General features: G+C 46.1%; 1 long non-coding RNA gene across 1 annotated transcript; it reads left to right on the top strand.

The window, feature by feature from the left end:
* The first annotated feature begins 2994 nt into the window (after window positions 1-2994).
* On the top strand, window positions 2995-7239 carry LOC118882868. Its single transcript, XR_005016880.1, has 4 exons — window positions 2995-3743; window positions 4337-4484; window positions 5865-5917; window positions 6841-7239. It is a non-coding gene; the product is annotated as an uncharacterized LOC118882868 (long non-coding RNA).
* Window positions 7240-11368: the final 4129 nt, after the last annotated feature.

Below are 11368 nucleotides of genomic sequence, written 5' to 3' on the forward strand. Positions count from 1 at the left end.
TGGTAAGGTGTCTGTTCAAATGTTTGTTTCACTTTTTAATGGGGTTGTTTTCTTATTATTAAGTTATAAGGGTTCTTTGTATATTTTGGTTACAAGTCCTTCACTAGAAACGTATTTTGCAACTATTTTCTCCCAGTCTGTGGCTTGTCATTTTATTCTCTTAAAGTTGTCTTTCACAGAGCAGAAATTTTTCATTTTAATGAAGTCCAGCTTATCAATTTTTTTCTTTCATGGATTGTGTTTTTGGTGTTGTATCTAAAAACTATTGCCAAGGGACTTCCCTGGCAGTCCAGTGGTTAAGACTCCGTGCTTCCAATGCAGGTGACGTGGGTTCGATCCCTGGTCAGGGAACTAAGATCCCACATGCCACATGGTGCAGCCAAAAATAAATAAATAAATAAAAATAAAAACTATTGCCAAACCCAACGTCACCTCAGTTTTCTCCTATATTATCATCTAGGAGTACAGTTCTATATTTTACTGTTAGGTATAAGATCCATTTTCAGTTAATTTTTGTGAAAAGTAAAAAGTCTGTGTCTAGATTCTTTTTTTTGCATGTGGATGTCCAGTAGTTCCAGCACCATTTGTTGAAAAGACTATCCTTTCTCCATTGAATTGCCTTTGCCTTTTTGTCAAGTATTGGTTGGCTATATTTGTATTGGTCTATTTCTGGGCTCTGTATTCTGTTGCATTGATCTATTTGTCTATTCTTTAATACACACCATCTTCATTACTGTAGCTTTATAGTAAGTCTTGAAGTTGGTAGTGTCAGTCCTCCAACTTTGTTCTTCAATATTGTTTTGGCTATTCTGGGTCTTTTGCCTTTGATATAAACTTTAGAATCAGTTTGTTGGTATTTGAAAAGTAACTTAGTAGGATTTTGATTGGGATTGTGTTGAATCTATAGATCGAGTTAGGAAGAACTGATATCTTAACATGAGTCTTCCTGTCCATGAATATGGAATATCTCTCCATTTATTTAGATTTTATTGATTTCTTTCATCAGAATTTTGTAGTTTTCCTCATGCAGATAATATATATATATTGTATATGTATAATACAACCACATGTGGTCTAAAGGAGACTTATTTTGGATACAAAGACACAAAGAGATTAAAAGTAAAAGGATGGAAAAGATATTCCATGAAAATACTAACCAAAAGAGAGCTGGGATTGTTATATTATTATCAGACAAAATAGATTGTCAAAAAAGGTTATGAGACAAGAAAGGATATTATATATTGATAAAAGTTTCAGTTCATCAAGAATATATAAGAATTATAAACAAATACCTGTCTAATAACATAGCCCCAAGTTATATGGAGTAAAAATTGACAGAAATGAAGGGAAAAGTGGACTATTCTACAGTAATAGTTGACTATTTCAATACCCCACTTCCAATAATGGATAGAAGAGCCAGACAGAAGCTCGATAAGGAAACAGAGGACTTTGACAACACTATAAACCAGTTAGACCTAAAACACACATACAGAACACTTCACTGAACAACAGCGGAATACATTGTTCTCAAGCACAAATAGAATATTCTCTAGGATAGACTATATGTTAATCCACAACCAAAACTTAATAAATTTTAAAAGATTGGTATCATACAAAGTACCTTTCTTATTTCAATGGAATAAAACTAGAAATCAATAACAGAAGGAAAAAAATAGAAAACTCACAAATATGTGGAAGTTAAACAACATACACTTAAAGAACCAATGGGTCAAGGAAGAAATCACAAGGGAAATGAGAATAGCATGAGAAAAATGAAAATAAAAATACAACATACTATATGTATAGCTGATTTGCTTTGTTATACAGCAGAAACTAACACACCATTGTAAAGCAATTATACTCCAATAAAGATGTTAAAAAAAAAATACAACATACTAAAAAATATGAGATACAGCCAAAGCAGTGCTAGGAGGGAAATTTATAGCTGTAAATACATATATTAATGAAGAAGAAATTTCTCAAATCAATCACCTAATTGTTTACATTAAATAACTGGAAAAAGAGGAGAAAACTAAACCCAAATGTCACAGAAGAAAGGAAATAATAAAGATTAGAGAAATGGTAAATGAAATAAAGAATAGAAAAAACAATAGAGAAAATCAACAAAACCTAAATTTGGTTCTTTAAAAAGATCAACAGAATTTGTGTTATGGAGTTGTTCATAACATTCCTCTATTATTGTTTTAATGTCTGTGGGGTCAGTAGTGCTGGCCTCTTTTTCATGTCTGATATTAGCAATTTGTGTCTTCTCTTTCTTGGTTAGCTTGGCTGGAGGCTTATCGATTTTACTGATCTTTCAGAGAACCAGTTTTTGGTTTCTTTGATTTTCTCTTATTGATTTCCTATATTCAATTTCATTGATTTCTGCTCTAATTTTTAACTTTTTCTTCTATTTACTTTAGATTTAGTTTGCTGTTTTCTAGTTTACTAAGGTGGAGGCTTACAGATATTAGGTCTTCCTTCTTTTCTAATACATGCATTCAATGCTATATATATTTTCCTTTAGCATCTCTTTTGTTGGATACTACAAATTTTTATAAGCTGTATTTTCCTTTAGTTCAAAAAATTTTTTTAATTTCTCTTGAGACTTGTTTTTTGACTTATGTGTTATTTAGAATTATGTTATTTAATCTTCTGCTATTTGGGGGTTTTGCAGCTATCTTTCTGTTTTTGATTTCTAGTTTAATTCCATTGTGGTCTGAGAGTACACTGTATTATTTCTGTTTTGAATTTGTTAAAGTGCGTTTTACACCCCAGAATGTAGTCTATCTTGGTGAATGTTCCATGTGAGGTTGAGAAAAATGTATACTCTGCAGTGCTGGATGAAGTAATCTATAGATGTCAACAGATCCAATTGGCTGATGGTGCAGTTCAGTTCAACTGCATCCTTAACTGATTTTCTGCCTGCTGGATCTGTCCATTTCTGATAGAGGGGTGTTGGGAGTCGCCAACTATGATAGAGGATTGGTTTACTTCTCCTTTCAATTCTATCCATCTTTGCCTCACAAATTTTGACGCTCTGTTGTTAGGTTCATCCACATTAAAGACTGTTATCGCTTCTTGGGGAATCGACCCATCATTATGTAATGCCCCTCTTTATCCCTGATCATTTTCTTTGTCTTGGCTCTACAGCTGGAAGGCCGGCGCTCATCGCTGCAGACTCGTTCGTGAAGGGGACGCGCAGTTCCTGTTTGTGTGAGGTTGCTTTAGATGACCTGCTGTTATCTGCAGAGGAACAGCCAGGAACGGGTCATAAAATGTCGCAAATCACTGTCAGAATTCTGGGCCTTAGCCGGGTCCACATCCTCTCCCGCAGTGGCTTTTCGCCTTGGTGAACGGTCTACGGGCTGAAACTGTTCGCGTTTCCTCCAAGCTCCTCACGTTGTGCAGTTTGGCCACAGAGTCGAAGCTCTTTTCACCCTGGGTGGGCAACTTGCAAGTGACTTTGTCCTTGTCAAAGCCTCGCCTCGCGCTTCAGCGCCTCCTGGAGCTCTGGCGGACTCGGCGTCCCGAGTCCCAGGAGCTGGGGCTCCAAGCTGGGACAGGGGCGCGAGGCTGGAGGGCGACTGACAACTCGGTCCCCCGGCGGTTCTGCCGCTCGCGCCCATCGCGGCCGTTAAGGATGTTGATTCGTTACCAAACGACCATCTAGAAAGCCAGCCATGATTTAAACTTCCATCAGAGATCATTCAATTACCGTGGGAGGATTGGATCTTACTTTGGTACCCACCTTGCAATTTATTTAATGTTTGGGAGAGGGTGTTTTTTTTTAAAAAAACATCTTTATTGGAGTATAACTGCTTTACAATGGTGTGTTAGTTTCTGCTTTATAACAAAGTGAATCAGTTATACATATACATATGTTCCCATATCTCTTCACTCTTGCATCTCCCTCCCTCCCACCCTCCCTATCCCACCCCTCTAGGTGGTCACAAAGCACCGAGCTGATCTCCCTGTGCTAGGCGGCTACTTCCCACTAGCTATCTATTTTACATTTGGTAGTGTATATATGTCCATGCCACTCTCTTACCCTGTCACATCTCCCCCCTCCCCCTCCCCATATCCTCAAGTCCATTCAGGAGAGGGTGATTTTTTTAAAAAATGTATTCTTCACCAAAAAGTGAGACTAACTAATTCCTAGTGATGGATCTGCAAGTCCAGATTTGTGGGTGGCAACTTGATGTGATTACAGAGACTCTGAGGTCTTATGGTGTGGGACGTCTGCTTAGACTTCGGAGACCGACAAATGGGTTTGAATTCTGGTCAGACACTTATCAGTTGTGCAATCTTAACCCCAATTTCTTTCTCTTTAAAGGATTGCTCAATTATGTCTATGCAAAGGGCAGGTGGATCTTGGTGAATAACGGTGAATTATCAACTTACTCGGATGGTCACTCCAACTTAGCTGCTCTTCAAGATGTCATTTCTGTGTTGGAGCAAAGCAACACATTCTTTGGCGCCTGGTATGTCTAAGTTGGAAGTAATTTACCTCCTGAATTTTGTTTACATACATAAATGATACACGTTATTGTAAAGAATTCAAAACATATAAATATAAACAGAAGAGAGTAAAGGTAGCCTGAAAGCTGCACCCTAAATTAACCCCCAATATTCGGGGACCCTAGTGGACAAGAGGCTCACTGTTTGGTGTGTAGATTCTCACTAGTTCCCGTGTTTTCAGCACAGCCTTACTGCCTACAGGGTAGGCTGGGGCCCTAGAGTCCAGAGCTTTATTGAATGAGCATCTCCAGGGAGTAAACCTCCAGTCTTCAACCAGTGGAGTGGATATGGGCTTCCAGCCACTGTGTTCAGATTCACATTGAGTCGCATTGAGTTCAAACTCCCCCGAGTTTTCACCCACCTGATCCTCCACAGGGTCCCTGACGCCTCCGGTCCAGAGCTTCCCAGGAGCCGCAGCAGGGAAGAGCTTGCTCACACTCTGTTGCTGCTGGTTAGGGTTTGGCTTCCTCATGTTTGCAGAAAAGTTACTACTTGTACACACGCATTCTTGCTTCCAAACTTTCATTGCTATTGTCTTCCTGCCACTTCTGCTTATCCTTGTGGTTTGACCTTGTAAATTATTCCCTTTACTATCATTTTAGGAGTTATAGGAGGGGCGGGGAGGTAAATGCCCTTGTTTGTTTTTTGATGATTAGTGGGAACTATCTCATAAAATTCTTATACACATTTTATGTACTATTTAAGTTTAATCTAGTGTCCTAGAACCCTTAGAGCAAAGTAACTGCTCTGTGTGTGTGTGTGTGTGTGTATTGAGGATAAGGGGGCATCAGTGCTAGACTCAAATGTTTAATTGACCCTAATCTTATACTATTACTATATTTAATCACAAATGTAATCTTCTTTGTTCCTTTCCCCTCATATTTTATAAATAGCTTAAGTTTTAACATCTATTCTTTCACAAATTGGCCTTAAATCTATGTCAATACTCGTTCCTTTCCAGGAACAAGTAGAACCTGCCTTGCCTGGAATGTATAAATTTTTCAAAATACAGTAGGACCTCATCTTTTTGTTAAACATGCTTTTGTCCCACTTACAAATATTAAAAAAAACTAAACATTAAAAACTAAGAAAAAATTGTAAAGAAAATAAAATTTATCACAGCTCTCACAGATGAAGGGTTATAAAAATAAATCTACAATCATTTCTGTTTTTATTTTCCATTTCCTTCTGATATGAATTAAAAGTACTCTCATATAAGTCCATTTATGTCTGTAGTACAAACAAATAGCATCAACAAATGTTAAGTTAATGCCATTTAACAAATGTTAAAGTTAAGTTAAGTTAATGTTAATGTTAATGCCAATTTTATTCAAATATTTCAGATTCTCTTGGGTGCAAGTGACAGAAACTCATCTCAAGCTAACTGGTTGAAAAGGTAATTTATTTGTTTGAATACCTGGGAGTTCCAAGGGTTTATTCAGCTCTAGTTACAGCTGGATCAGAGGGGGTGTCAAATGATATTGTCCGGATTTGAGTGTAATGTGTGTCTGTCTATCTATTTATCTATCAGAAACATTGTTTCATAAAAATTTTATCAGGCTGTTGACAATAATATTTAAACAAATATCCAAACAAGTGTTTCATTTCAGGTGGTTCCCTCAGGAGAGTAATTTTTCTCTTGGGTTTTCCTTCAGGTAGTGTGGATTAGAGCCACAGAGTGAAATCGGTCTGGTAATTTTATAATCATAGTTCATTCACTGGTCCCCAACTGATATACTTTCTCTTATGGACACTTGTGTATTGCATCTGCAATCACTTGGATGTTTGGTCTTTTCCCACCCTTATTAGCCATAGTGGGATGCAGAGGTTGCCTCACTCAATGGGAGATGAAAATGCCAAACTCTTGCTTTCCTAGACTCCCTTGCAGCTAGGGCATGGTCCAGTGACTTACAGTGACTTGGAAGTAGGAACCAGTGACTCAAAGGGGTAGGGACTGGGAGCCTCCACATGGATTGAGTTCCTAGGGCAGCAGTGGCAGCAAATGGTATGCAGGGTGCAGTGCTAGAGGGGTTGGTGGTGCAAGATGTAGACTCTTTTGCTTGCTGGTGGTGGTAGGGATGTCCACACTTGATGAGTTGTGCCACGTAGTAGTGGGCATTGATCCTGTGTTTCATAGAACCTGGCTCTCCATCCATATTGGCAATTTCGTGATCTACCCAACATTATAAATTCCTTTCTTGTCAAACTCAACCTGAGTTGGTTTCCGTTGCTTGCAGCTGAGACCCGTGAACCAATAGCCTTGTCTTTCTCTGTGTCATCTCTCCTTTATTCCTTTAACTCTCTACTTACATCTTATAGCACTCCCTGGCCTGTGCTACTTGAATCTTCGATATTAGCTGGAAGAGGGGGTCTTGGAGAAGAGATCAGGAGAAGATGATGGGAGGCCAATACTGGGTCTGGGAGGCGGAGCAAGCCCTGCTGGAGGCCATCATTGCTAATTCAGCAGGGTGCAAGCCGCCAGCCACAGGGACACACTCCTCTTCCCACCTCTGCGTCCATGACCTGGTCCAGTCTGCCATCACCACTCGTCTGGAATGTGGCACTGTTTCCTGGCATCCATCTGCTTCTGCCCTTGTCCCCCTAAACGCTTATCAACACAGGGATCCTGAGAAAACATGGCATCAGCCAATGTCAGTTCTCTGTGAAAACTCCCCAATGTCTCCCATTCCTCTCAGATTAAAAGTCTTTTATAGAGGATTAAAGTTTTTCCCCTCAAAACATTCTCATTACTATGCATTTGATCCCAGGAGAAACTAAGTGCAGGAGGGGATGCTGGGAGGGGAGAGGCCACTTGCTGGGGTCCCCCTGGCCCCCACCGCATTTGGGAGCAAAGCCATGTTTTCCTGGACCCCTCAGAGCATCCAGGCTGTTCCACAGGGCAGGAGTAGGGAGTGGAGGGAAGGGGAGCCCTTGGTCTAAGGGAGGGGTGCAGCGCCATCGCCGGCCAGCGCCCGTAACCATCCGTCTCCACGCCAGCTGCGGGGTTAGCAGGCAGGGAGCCGCTCTGCCCAATCTGTCCCCCAGCCCACGGACAGGCGACACTGTCAGGAAGGGACGGCTGGGAGACAGAAAGATAAGGCAGCAGGGTCCGGTGGGAGGAGCTCACTGCAGAGGAACTAGATGTGGCCCAGATCAGTGCAATCCAGGGAAGCGATGGGGAAGAGGATGGTGGGTGGTGGTGTAGTGGTGCTTTCAGACAAAGGCTCTCCTAGAACGGAGATTGCTGTGTCCCTGTCACCAGGGAGACCAATGACCCAGGGGCCCCAGGGGAGCCTAATGTCCCTGCAGCCCCTCCACACTCCCAGCCCCAGAGTGCGTGGGGGGAGGGATGGCACAGAGCTGGCAAGGAGGACAGCCACCCCTTGCACAGCGCCCTGTGGAGAAACGCCAGCTCTGGGGAAGGAGGGAGGGCTCAGGGCTCACAGTGGAAGGAGACCAGAGGCGCCCCCCTCACCTCTGCAGCCCAGGGGCCGAGGTCGGGGCAGGCTGCGCTGGTGGTTTGCTTGGAGGGGAAAGTGGGGCGGAGCGGGTAGAGTAGAAGTGGGCCCTGCTAGGGGACCGAGCCCCTCCCGGGGAACTCCAGAGATCCAGTCTCAGTGTCCCAGTGGAGCGGGGAGGAGAGGGGGCCGCTGGCCAGCAGCTTCCATCAACGCACCCCGAGCCTTCCCTTTCCACCTGGGAGCTTCCCACTGCCCTGCCTGCCTGGGGTCCCCACCAGACGCAGTGATGGTGGCCACTCCGCCGACTCTGAGTAAACAGCTGTGTGTTCTCACTAGAGTCGCCTGTGTTTATCTTAACAGGGCATCGCGCCTCCCCCACTGGGTGGAAGAGAAGAGGAGGAGGGCCGCGGCGGAGCAGGGTTCCAGGGAGGCGCCCGGCCTGGTTGCGATTTGGACCAGGTGGGCGAGCTCGGCCTCAGCTCGGGGCGGCGCCTCCTCTGGTCCCCGGGCGGTGGTTCTAGAGGCGATGCTTCTGGAAGCCGTGGGGACGAGGGTCTGCGTTTCGATCCCCCGGGTCGGAAGGCCGCCCTCCCTGCTCGCGAGTCCCGGCTGCCCGCACAGCGGCTGGTCCTGCTTCTGCTGCACCGGCAGCTGCTCGCGTGGAGCACCGCCTGGCCCCGCATCCTCTCCTGCCTCTGCACCCTCTCCTGCCCCCGCATCCTCTCCTGCCCCCGCACCCTCTCCTGCCCCCGCACCCTCTCCTGCCCCCGCACCCTCTCCTGTCTCCGCATCATCTCCTGCCCCCACACCCTCTCCTGCCCCCGCACCCTCTCCTGCCCCCGCACCCTCTCCTGTCTCCGCACCCTCTCCTGTCCCCGCATCCTCTCCTGTCTCCGCATCCTCTCCTGTCCCCCGCATCCTCTCCTGTCCCCGTACCCTCTCCTGTCCCCCGCATCCTCTCCTGTCCCCGCATCCTCTCCTGTCTCCGCATCCTCTCCTGTCCCCCGCACCCTCTCCTGCCCCCGCATCCTCTCCTGCCCCGCATCCTCTCCTGCCCCCGCACCCTCTCCTGCCCCTGCATCCTCTCCTGCCCCCGCATCCTCTCCTGTCTCTGCATCATCTCCTCCCGCTCCACGGAGCTCATGGTCTCCGTCGTCCATCTCAAGTGTAGTGAGCGCGGCTCACTGTTTTATCACTGCCTCAGCTGCTCACCATGTGAGGGAGGAGTGTCTTCCCTCTGTCTTTGCTTTCAGGTTCATTCAGGTTCCTCTGGCAAACCTCGGTTTCTTCCTGTCGATTTGGACTTGAACTTCCTGAAGAAGCTCCCAGTGGAGCCGATTGTGACTTCTGCCACTGGCAGAGTCTGGGGTCTCACCTCAGGGCAGAATGTCTGGGTTTGGCACCTGTCGGGCTGCCCCTGTGGGCGGAGTTCCCTTTGGACAGACCCGGGGCTCCACTCCCTACTGACCTTGCAGGTAGATGGGTGGACTCGGGGACAGGCTGGGGGCTGTGCTGGCCTTGGGCTCCTCACAGGTACTCTCCGTGGGGCGCAGCCCGGAGGCCGGCTTGGGCTGCACTTGGATTCCTGGTGCAGGCGGGGCCGGGTTACACTGTGGCAGAAGCACCAGCCAAGGGGACCCCGGACCCTCACGGTTAGGCTGCCTTGGCCGTTCTGCACGGAGGCCTGGCCGAGGCTGGCTCTCTCCCAACGCGGGGGTTCCTGCTCTGATTTGTGCCGGTGGAGAGGGCGCTGGGCGTGGGCGGCAGCGGCGGTCTTCTTCCCCTGCCGGCTCGCTGGCTGCGCTGTGGCCCTCCGCCCCGTGCCCTGATCCTCCTCCACATCTGCGTTCTTCCTCGGAGTGTTCTCAGAGCAGCAGTTAGAGGTGGGAATGTGCTGCTTGCAGCTGGCGGGGGCCCTGTGCCGTTCCTGGGGGCGGGGGAAGGAGTGCTGCTGTTAGATCCGCTGAAGGCTGAGGCTTCAGGGTGGCCGGGTAGCCCTCTGGCTCAGATCTGTTATAACCCAGGACCAGATACTGGAACATTACCTTGTCTTTCCAGCCTATCAGTGAGTCCTGGATCTCTGTCTCCACGTGTAACCATGGACGCCATGAATTCAGTCTGCCCGGGGTCCTGGTAGTCAGCGAGTGGCTCCATGTAGAGCTTTAGTTCCTTATAGCCATGACCCACAGTAATCCACGGATCCTTCATGATTTGTTCTTACTTCTTACTGAGAATCAGAGATTTCTTAAACAGATTTTCATTCCATAAACATGCAGAAGAGAATATAATATATTCTGTTCTAGTACCCCTCTGGCAGCTCCTTGAAGTTCTGTCCATCAAAAGGCAGGAATCCATCGGCCAGTGTAGACAGGATGACTTCCTGTGGTTCTTCCCTGGAAGAGTTCCGGGCAGCATGAGGGGGACCACCCCAAAAGGTGTCCAGCTTGTTGTAAAAGGTGCATTTGTTGCTGAAGCCCAAGTCTGATGTTCGTGTTCACATGCAGGAGCAGGTTTTCTGCCTTTAAGTCTCTGTGGACAGTACCCTCCTGGTGGACTCTGCTTTCAGCTGCTTTGCTTTCCTACTGCCATGAGCCACGAGGTGCTCAGACACCTCTCCTCCACTAGCGTCCTCCTGACAAGCGGAGAGTTTCCTCAGCCTCCGTCACTTCAAATACTTCACTATGTTGGGATGATCCAAGCCTTCATGATTCCTGCTTTGCGGGACAGTCTCCGGAGGCTGGAGGAGTTCCGCTGAGTCTCATCAACGATCTTCACGGCTCTCGCTTTCCCAGCCAGGATGTGCCGGCCAGCTTCACCGTAGCCCAGTCTCCCTTGATGATGGTCTCGAGGATCTGGAGGAGACCAGGTGAATCTGAGTCTCTCCTCAACAGAGACGGCTCAGAGACCCCACAGCACGCTGGACTCACTGCTGTGCTTGGAGTCAAGGCGTCCTAAGTTCGGCTTACATCTGGGAAGAGCTGGTGAGAAGCTTGGTCCAAATCAAAAGAAAATCAGTTCAAAGTTCACCCCATGAACTGGTCTTTATGACTGAATCAAAACACAATGCCAGACAAAACTAAAAAGAAACAAAAGCAAATACTAACAAACTAAATTTAAAAAGAAAAAATTGAGGGAAAAGAGAAATGATAAAAGTAAAATTAAAGAATAAAGAAAAGAAGTGAGGAAAAAATAAGATAGGGGGAAAAAAATAAACCCCAACAACTAAAATAGACCAAAATGCCAAGGAGGAAACAAGCTGACTTTCGTCAAAGTCCCTCAGGTCACTGAAAAGCAGCTTACTGAGCCAGAAGGACTAATAAACTAGTCCTAACCGGGAGCTTATTTGGTTCTTGGAATTCTAAAACAATAGCTCCTTATGAGGTCAT

This window comes from Balaenoptera musculus, chromosome 16 (assembly GCF_009873245.2).
Source record: "Balaenoptera musculus isolate JJ_BM4_2016_0621 chromosome 16, mBalMus1.pri.v3, whole genome shotgun sequence".
In the NCBI taxonomy this organism is placed as follows: Eukaryota; Metazoa; Chordata; class Mammalia; order Artiodactyla; family Balaenopteridae; genus Balaenoptera; species Balaenoptera musculus.